The sequence below is a fragment of the Hippopotamus amphibius genome, chromosome 3 (genome assembly GCF_030028045.1).
Source record: "Hippopotamus amphibius kiboko isolate mHipAmp2 chromosome 3, mHipAmp2.hap2, whole genome shotgun sequence".
Taxonomy (NCBI): domain Eukaryota; kingdom Metazoa; phylum Chordata; class Mammalia; order Artiodactyla; family Hippopotamidae; genus Hippopotamus; species Hippopotamus amphibius.
In genome coordinates, this window is record NC_080188.1 from 33679153 (window position 1) to 33689715 (window position 10563).

The window sequence follows — 10563 nt, forward strand, 5'->3', positions numbered from 1 at the left end:
TTATTCTTGATTTTATTTCCATGATTCTAGGAGGTGGGTCAAAGGATCTTGCTTTGATGTATGTCATAGATTATTCTGCCTATGTTTTCCTCTAGGAGTTTTATAGTGTCTGGCCTTACATGTAGGTCTTTAATCCATTTGGAGTTTATTTTTGTGTATGGTGTTAGGATGTGTTCTAATTTCATTCTTTTACATGTTGCTGTCCAATTTTCCCAGCACCACTTATTAAAGAGGCTGTCTTTTTTCCATTGTATATTCTTGCCTCCCTTGTGAAAGATAAGGTGCCCATATGTGCATGGGTTTACCTCTGGGTTCTCTATTCTGTTCCATTGATCTACCTTTCTATTTTTGTGCCAGTACCATACTTTCTTGACTGTGGTCTTGTAGTATAGTTTGAAGTCAGGAAGCCTAATTCCACCAACTCTGTCTTTCCTTCACAAGATTGCTTTGGCTATTCATGGTCTTTTGCATTTCCATACAAATCGTAAGATTTCTTGTTCTAGTTCTGTGAAAAATGCCATTAGTAATTTGATAGGGATTGCACTGAATCTGTAAATTGCTTTGGGTAAGATAGTCATTTTCACAATGTTGATTCTTCCAATCCATCCATATGTCCCTCCAACTGCTTGTATCATCATTGATTTCTTTCATCAGTGTCTTATAGTTTTCTGTATACAGGTCTTTTGCCTCCTTAGGCAGGTTTATTCCTAAGTATTTTATTCTTTTTGTTGCAAAGGTAAATGGGAGAGTTTCCTTAATTTCTCTTTCTGCTCTTTCATTGTTAGTATATAGGATTGCAAGAGATTTCTGTGCATTAATTTTATATCCTGCTACTTTACTAAATTCATCAATTAGTGCTAGCAGTTTTCTGGTAGAGTCTTTCAGGTTTTCTATGTATAATATTATGTCATCTGCAAAGAGTGACAATTTTAATTCTTCTTTTCCAGTTTGGATTCCTTTTATTTCATTTTCTTCTCTGATTGCTGTGGCTAAAGCTTCCAAAACTATGTTGAATAATAATGGTGAGAGTGGGCACCCTTGTCTTGTTCCTGTTCTTAGAGGGAATGCTTTCAGTTTTTCACCATTTAGAACAATGTTGGCTTTTGGTTTCTTATATATGGCTTTTATTATGTTGAGGTAATTTCCTTCTATGCCCATTTTCTGGAGAGGTATTATCATAATGGATGTTGAACTTTGTCAAAAGCTTTTTCTGCATCTATTGAGATGATCATATGGTTTTTATACTTCAGTTTGTTAATATGATGTATCACATTGATTGATTTGAGTATAATGAAGAATCCTTGCATCCCAGGGATAAACCCCACTCGATTATGGTGTATGACCTTTTTAATGTGCTGTTGGATTCTGTTAGCTGGTATTTTGTTGAGGATTTTTGCATCTATATTCATCAGGGATATTGGCCTGTGATGTTCTTTTTTTGTGACATCTTTGCCTGGTTTTGGTATCAGGGTGATGGTGGCCTTATAGAATGAGTTTGGGAGTTAGGAAATGGGCAGAGCCTAGGCTTAGAAAAGGCCCTGGGGGTGGTGGGAATGGGGCTTAGGCCCAGTGAGGCAGAGAGGCCCAGGAACGCCTCTGGTCCTTGGGACAAAGGACCAGGTTGAGAGTCCTCCCATCAGGAAGTATCCACAAACCTCCTAGATAGCTTCCTCCACAAGAGGGCAGACAGCAGGATCAAGCAGTATCAGCAGTATTTTGTCTTGTGGAACTGAAAACCACAGCCACAGAAAGATAGAGAAAATGAAAAAGCAAAGGACTTTGTACCAGAGGAAGGGACTGGATAAAACACCAGAAAAACAACTAAATGATAAGAAGATAGGCACCCTTCCAGAAAAAGAATTCAGAATAATGATGGTGAAGATGACCCAGGACTTTGAAAAAAGACTGGGTGCAAAGATCAAAAAGTTTACCAAAGACCTAGAAGAATTAAAGAGCAAACAAACAGACATATGCAACACAATAACTGAAATGAAAAATGCACCAGAAGGAACTAATAGCAGATTAACTGAGGCAAAAGGGTGAATAAGTGACCTGGAAGACAGAGTGGTGATAATCACTGATGTGGAAAAGAATAAAGAAAAAAGAAAGAAAAGAACTGAAGACAGTCCTCTGGGACAATGTTAAATGTGCCAACATTCGCATTATAGGGGTTCCAGAAGGAGAAGAGAGAGAGAGAAAGGACCTGAGAAAATATTGGAAGAGATTATAGTTGAAAAGTTCCCTAACATGGGAAAGGAAATAGCTACCCAAGTCCTGGAAGCACAGAGAGTCCCAGGCAGGATAAACCCAAGGAGAAACACGCCAAGACACATAGTAGTCAAATTGACAAAAATTAAAGACAGAGAAATGTTATTAAAAGCAACAAGGGAAAAACAACAAATAACATACAAGGAAACTCCCATAAGGTTAACAGCTGATTTCTCAGCAGAAACTCTGCAAGCCAGAAGGGAGTGGCAGGACATATTTCAAGGGATGAAAGGGAAGAATCTACAACCAAAAATACTCTACCCAGCAAGGATCTCATTCAGATCTGATGGAAAAATCAAAAGCTTTACAGACAAGCAACAGCTAAGAGAATTCAGCATCACCAAACCAGCCCTACAACAAATGCTAAAGGAACTTCTCTAGGCGGGAAACATAAAAGAAGAAAAGGACCTACAAAAACAAAAAGAAAACAATTAAGAAAATGGTAATAGGAACATACATATCCATAATTACCTTGAATATAAATGGACTAAATGCACCAACCAGAAGACACAGACTGGCTGAATGGATACAAAAACAAGACCCATATATATGCTGTCTAGAAGAGACCCACTTCAGACCTAGGGACACATACAGACGGAAGGTGAGGGGATGGAGAAAGATATTCCATGCAAATGAAAATCAAAAGAAAGCTGGAGTAGCAATAGTCACATCAGATAAAATAGACTTTAAAATAAAAAATGTTACAGGAGACAAGAAAGGATATTACATAAAGATCAAGGGATCCATCCAAGAAGAGGAGGTAACAATTGTAAATATATATGCACCCAATATAGGAGCACCTGAATACACAAGGCAAATTCTAACAACTATGAAGGAGGAAATGCAAGGCAGAAATAGAGACATAGATGTAGAGAACAAACACATGGACACCAAGTGGGGTAAGTGGGGAGGGTTCGGGGGGGATGAATTGGGAGATTGGGATACCAAATTGTACACTCTAAATATATGCTGTTTATTGCCTGTTAACTGTATCTCAATAAAAGTTCTTAAAAAAAAAAAGTAAGCTAAGTTTGAGAGAGTTGCCTACAGACATCATAATGCTCATCAGTGGAAGAGTCAGAACTTGAACCCAAGGGTAGTCCAACTCCAAAACTCATTTCTTTCTATTAAACCAATGCCATCTCCTCTCCAATGTAACAATGGCATTATTATGATAATGACAGAGGAAAAAAACAGTTTTAACAGCCTTGTCCTTAGTAACTTCCTGCTTTCCTGCCTTCCTCTATCTCTCATCTCTTCCTCCCTCCCTCTCTTTCCCTGTTGTCACCCCCTTCCTCCCACTACTTGCTCCTTCTTTCTCTCTGAAACAACTTTTCCTTTCTTTTCTTCATTCCACCTATTTTTCCACTCCTCTTTTCCATTTTTTACTACCTAAGCTGAGTCCTGCCAATGCCCTTGGAGAATCTTGCTATGTGATAATATGGCTATTGGAGAAATACAAAGGCAACAGCTGAAGAAGCAAACTGAGCCCAAAGTTTCCTTAGATTTAATGATAATTCTTCCACTAAATACCACAAATACTCCACTAGCTTAGAATCCTAGGATGGTAGAGCTGGAAGGGAACTTTATGCTTATCTAGCCTGATACTCTCATTGCATGCCAGAGGGAACACCAGCCAAGGGCATCTAAGAGGTTGCCCATGGTGACCAAGGTTGATGGGAAAGCCAGAACTGGGATTTTGGAATTCTTATTTTAGTTTCTAGGAAGGTGATTGGAAAATTAAGCAGGAATGTGAAAATGCAAGCCTATTAACTCACACTGAGTGAGGCCAGAAAAGGTGAAATTCATTTCCTTTCATAAAGTTGTTGAGAAGATAAATGAGATAATGCCTGTAAAAGTGCTTAGAGCTCTTAAAGAGAGAGGACTGATTTAAATGTGAGACAATATTTATTGCTTGAATATTAAAGAACCACCTTAAAAAAAAAAAAAAAAAAGGACCAGGTCGAGGTACCCAGCAGGCTCCCTGGGCCCGAGTTTGTGGGAGAAATGCTAGGCACCTCCCCTAGTCCTCCAGTCTCAGAAGGTCACTCCCCCTTGGGTTCTCTTCTTCCTCACCTGCCTTTACCTATTCCCCTAGGACCCTCACAGCTGCAGGGGGCACTGGAAGGCAGGAGACCAGACTCTGACACCCAACAGGCTTCCCAGGGCCAACTGGGCTAGGGTAACGCCTGCGGCACTTCCCCAGATCTCCCAGTCTCATAGGGTCCCTGTCTGCCTCTCTTCCTCTCCCTGCTCCCCCATTCTCCTAGGTCCCAAGCAGCTGGAAGGGGCCTGGAGTGTAAAAGACCAGGTCCGTGAGCCAAGCAGGCTTCCCAGAGCTAGTGGGCAGGGGAAATACCTTCTCAGCCTCCCTTGATCCTCCAATCCCAGAAGGCCCCCTCCTCTGCCCACCTCTCCTCTTCTCCCCTGCTTTCCTTCTACACATCTAGGACCAGTGAGACCTAGAGGGGCCCCTGGAGGACCGAAGACCAGGCCTGGGGGCACAAAGGCCTCCCGGTACCAAGTGGGTAGGGAGATTTCTCACAGCATCTCCCCTGATCCTCCAGTCCTGCATGGTCCCCTCCACCACTGTCTGCCTCTCTTCCTCTTCTCCTCTCCTCCCTCCCTCCCATGCCTGTATGACCCACTCAGCCGGAGAGACCGAGGGACCAGACTCGGGAGCCCAGCAGGCCCACCGGGCCCAAGTGGGCAGGGGACAGGTCCTCCGCACCTCCCCTGGTCCTCTGCTCCTGGAACGTCCCACCACCGATCTGCCTCTCTTCCTCTTCCCCTGCCACTCTCCAACATCCCCAGGACCAGCGCATCTGGGAGGGGACCCTGGAGAGTTGGAGACTGGGCCCGGGAGCCCAGCAGGCTTCCCAGGCCAGTGGGCAGTGGAAATGCCTTCCGCTCCTCCCCCGTTCCTCTGATCCCAGTGGGTCCCTCCCCCCTTTCGCCTCTCTTCTTTTCCCCCACCGCTTCCCTCCTGTACTTCCAGGACCAATGGCCGGGAGGAGCCTTGGAAGGTGGAGGGCCCACCCAGAAGAAATACCCACTGGTGCCTCCCCTATTCTTCTGACCTGGAGAGATCCCTTCCCACCCCCACTGTCTGCCTCTCTCCCACCCCCATCCCCCCGTCCCCCTCCCCACACACCCCTAGGATCCTCATGCCAGAGGGGAGCCTGGAGAGTGAAGGACCAGGCCCAGGAGTCCAGTCGGCCTCCCTGGCCAAGAGGGCAGGTGATACGCCCTCTCGCCTCCCCGTCCTCCAATCTCAAAGCCCCAACCCCCATCTGTCTGCCTCTCCACCTCCTCACCCCTCCTCCCTCCTTCCCACACCCCCAGGACCCAGGCAGCCGGAAGGGGTCTTGGAGGGTGGAGGACCCCACTGGGGAGCCCAGCAGGCCCCCAAGCCAGGATGCTCAGCAGGCCTCCTGGCCTCCTGGGTGGGAGAAACCCAGTTGCGGTTTCGTATCTCCCCAACCCCCAATGGTCCTTCCAGGTGGGAACCTCCCCCCTCACCCAGCCACCCCCAGGGGTACTGGTCTTGTCCGGTTTCCCCTTCCCCACCCCCCTGACTTCCCCCAGGTCCTACCCAGTTGCTCCGGGATTCCTGGGATCTGCTTGGGCCTCAGGTCTCCCGCCGGCCTCTGGCAACCTATCTATTTGTGGGGAGGCACAATCTCTGTGTCTTCCCATGCTGCCATCTTGACTCTGCCCCTCAAGCTAATATAATTTTTAAAAGTCCCCCTGCTCTCTTTTGATATGATTATGAAGTTCTACAGGGAAACAAATTAATTTTATATGTCTTTTATAATTTAACATTTATTTCACATTATTACATTTTTTATATTGCCTAAGCAAAAGTACTGACTTAGTAAATAGACACTGTATGTTAAGGTAAGAATAGAAGAATGGTCATGAATATTTCTGCCTTGAGGAATATTTCCTATTTTCATATGGGAGAGTTTTTTAAATGATCTTGCAAGCTACTTTTAAATATGGTTCATAGTTAAAGAATCAAATTTATTATGTGAAAATATTTATGAAAGTTATTGCAATGCAAATAGTAAAGCACATTATTATGCATGAATATCATTTTATTATTTCTTTTGTCAAGAATCATCTATGTAAATTCTTTAAGCAGTTTGTTTCTATATAACTCTTTTATTATCATTTCTATTATTATTTTTTCTCTGTAAGAATTGCTGTTTGAACTGCATTATCTGAAGTCTGATACTTAAAAATAAGGATTAGGATACTATAAGATTCTGCTTACTTTAAGAAGGCCATGAATGTAAGTTTGTTTTTAAGACTCTGTACAGAGATTCCTTTCATGTTCTTCCATTATCAGTTTGAAAAATTTTACTCTCAGTAACATGTCCTAGAAGCTCTAGGTAAAATTTATGCATTTCTGCCAGTTGAATGTTTACTGAATAACCCTCTTCTTATAATGAATAGTTCATAGTATTTTTAAAATATGATGAAACAACATAAGACCCAATTTCTCTTTGTTCCTCTCTACTCTACCATTTTGGAGAATTCTGAAGAACTCGTAAAGGAACATCTTTTAAGGAGAAGAACAATGCAGAGCTTGATATCATAAGAGAAAATGACAATATTAATTCAAATAAGAAATGAATATTTACTTCCTCACACATACATACTTTTGCTTTATCAAAAAATTATATTTGATTTAGCTTACTTTGCCAGGAAATTGTGATAATTTCACAGTAGTGTTTCCCTGATAGCTTTGGCTTTATTTACATATTGAAATGATTTCAAGATTGACTCAAAACATAGTTTAGAAACAAGTTATTTCATGTTATAACTGCCTTCATAAGTTTAATCTTATGATTTTTAACAGATGAACATGTGATCAATATGACTGTGTATCTGTGACTACGTTTCTTGGCAAAATTGAAACATTTTATTATGTTATATATAGTGTAAACTATATATTGTAAAACATAGTTTATAACATATATAATAAAGTGTTTCAATTCTGCCAAGTAACATAGTTATATATAGTTATGTATACTTTACATATAACACATACAGTACACTTAGGAAGAGTATATATCCCTAAAACTACTTGTGCACTGATTGGATGGATCATATTTAAGATTGTTGTCGTTGTTTCCTCCAAACTAGCACTCCTCCAATTGAAAATAACAACAACCACATCAACAACAATCCTGACTCAAATTGGCACATGATGAAGGGCAAACATCATTACATAAATCTTGCATAATAGGACCTCCAAAGCTAGGTCAGATTTGAGGGCTGGTTGATTTAGTGGTTCGATGATAATAACATCAACCACAAGCTTCCTTCTATCTCTTCTGTCTGGTATCCTAAATGAGTTACATTGACCTCAGCCTAGATCCTCTCAAGTCTTTTATGATGGCTGAGGTGGAATCTGTTCACACACAAGTATGTCAGTGGCAGAAAAAGAGTAGAAAATCATAAACACACATTCCACCCACCTGCCAAAAGCAAGCCAAATACCCACATATTTAATAAATCAGAGTCGGGTCAGCTCCTTCTTAACTAGTTATAAGTGAGGCAAATAAAACCACATATAACTGGATTTTACCTAGTAAACATGACTTGTCGAACTTGGGAGGTGGTCTCATGATCTAGAGGTATATAGGATAGAGGTGGACATCACAATGAAATCAGCACTCTATGTCTAAACTAAGGAAGTAGAGGAGAATGAATGCTAAGTAAAACACATCATTTTCTTTAACAGTTTGCAATAATATTTCACATTAAAAGCATAAGCATGCCTAAGATTTACTCAATATAGATGATCAATGTATTAGTTGTCTACCAAATTAAAGGTACCACAAATTTAGGAAATACTATCTAAAGAAATCCAAAGTAAAGGATTGGGCAAAATCTCATTTTATGTCTTCTAATCTGATATGATCCATGATAACTTTAATCCCTTGTCTATAATTTAGCACTACAAAATTCTGTGAGGGCTTAACATATCTCTATCAATCTTGTCTATTTGGGGCCAAACATGTCTCCTTTGAAAATCTTCAGTTCATTGTATTTATAGATCCTCTTGTCCTTCTGGTTATTATCTTACAATTACACTTAGAAACAGACACAGTGCTCCATTTTCCAGCTGAGTATATCCTCCAGTAGAAATATATTCTCCCTTATCTGAAAAGATAACTAATAACTGGCTTAAATTTACATTAGTTTCTTTTTTTTTTTTAGCACTCATGTAACATTCATCTTTCAGATCAAATATGTACCAAATAAATTCAAGTCATTTTATATATACACAAAAATGAAATTATTTTAGACTATTTTTCTTATAGCTCAGTTTGTTAATTTACTTTATTGACCTAAATAAAATTTCTTAGTAAATGATACATTTTACTAGGAAATTTAACCATTATTAACACTGCCCATGGGGTACACAGTCTTAACAATAACTCTGAAGATTTATTTTTATATCTAATTCACAGAAGAGGAAAATGAATTTCAGAGATATTAAGTACCTTGCCCAAATTTACATAGCTAGCAACTGATGTATCTAGACTTCCAAGCTACAACTATTCGACATCAAAGCCCATGCTGTTTCAAGTGGGAGGGGAAATTAATAAAAATCCAATAGCTAAGTAAGTGGTGAAACAGCATAAAGTGTCTCATGGTATATTCCTCAGGGTATTAATAGCTGCTAACATGATGATAAGATGGTTCAGTGATCAAATTATTTGGGAATAGTGGGCTGCAGTATGTTAAATTATGTTATGTCAGAATTTGTCAGAATCTTTGATATATTTATGTGTATTATAGCTTTTGAACCTCCAAGACAAGAATATGGAATTACAGTTAGCAAGATGATTTCATCATAGAATTGTTGGATATCCATTTCTTTTTTGTTTCTTGTCCAATTCAATCCCTTAAGAAATAGAATGTATGTAATATCACCTGCCAAACTTTTAAAAAACTATATATTATAGAGAAGTTGAAACCCATACAATTGTTGATAAAATTGTTTCTTTAATCTGTGTCTATCCAGCATTAAGAATTATTAATTCATGATAGACCCCCAAATTCTCCCTCAACTCATTTTTGTAGAAAATACCAAAATTATATTATTTCTTCCATAATTATTTTAGGATAAATTTTGAAAAAATGAAATATTTTATAACAATCATAATATAATTCTCAAATTAAATAATCTCTGGTAATTGATATCTAGTCAATTAGTATTTATTCAGTTTACAAATTTCTAATTTTCTCATAAATGTCATGTTTTAACCACATCAATTCTAAAACCAATTGAATAGACATTAAATGTAAGAATCTTCCAAAGTCTCCTATATACTCTGTATGTGTTAATATTAGTAGCATAAAAATAACAAGCATTTACTAGATGTATTAGCCATCTACCAGTTGCAGACAATAAAAGAAACATGAAACTTGCCTTTCCTTTAAGGAATATTAGAGAGAGTATCAAATGTTTGGTAATGCAGTGGGCATTCAGAAGTTGAAATAAGAGCTACAGCACCCAGCAACTAGCACTAGCTAGCATACTTAGTAAACTTTCTTGGTGAAAGTAGACCTTATTTGGATTATGTAACAAAAAATTCTCACTGATGTCTGTGTCCAAAGCATACTGCTTTTAACTCCAAAATATAATAAACCTGTGCAATTTTATCTTGCCCATGTTACTACTATTTTTTGCCTCCAATAGGTAATAATATCCTTTAATAACTCTCTGACAATGGTCATACTAAAGTCAAATAAATATTTTTAAAAGGCGAATTTCAGCATGTCACTCTCCTACATAAATATTCTATTATTATTTAAAGAACTTTAAAACATAATTTTAAAAAATTCTTCCCTTTGTTCTTCATTATGCAATGTAGGACCAGATTTTGATATAGTATTGTTTCCCTTCTGCATGAAGAATTCTTTTGAGATTATTTGAAGTAAAGATCTGTTGGTGATGAATTCCTTCAGCTTTAGTATGTCTGCAAAAGTTTTTCCTTCACTTTAGTTTTTCAGTCTTTTTTTTTTTCTTCTGAATATTTCATTTTGGATAGGTTCTATTGTTATATCTTCAAACTCATTAATCTTCACTTCTGCAATAACCAAACTTCTCTTAATCACATCCAGTGGATTTTTCATTTTAGACATTTAGATGTATTTATGATATTTAATCTGGCTATTTTTTCATCTTTCTTCCTCTACTTTGCATGATCAATCTTTCCTCCAGCATCTTGAGCATATAAATATGGTTATGATACCTATTTTAATACCATT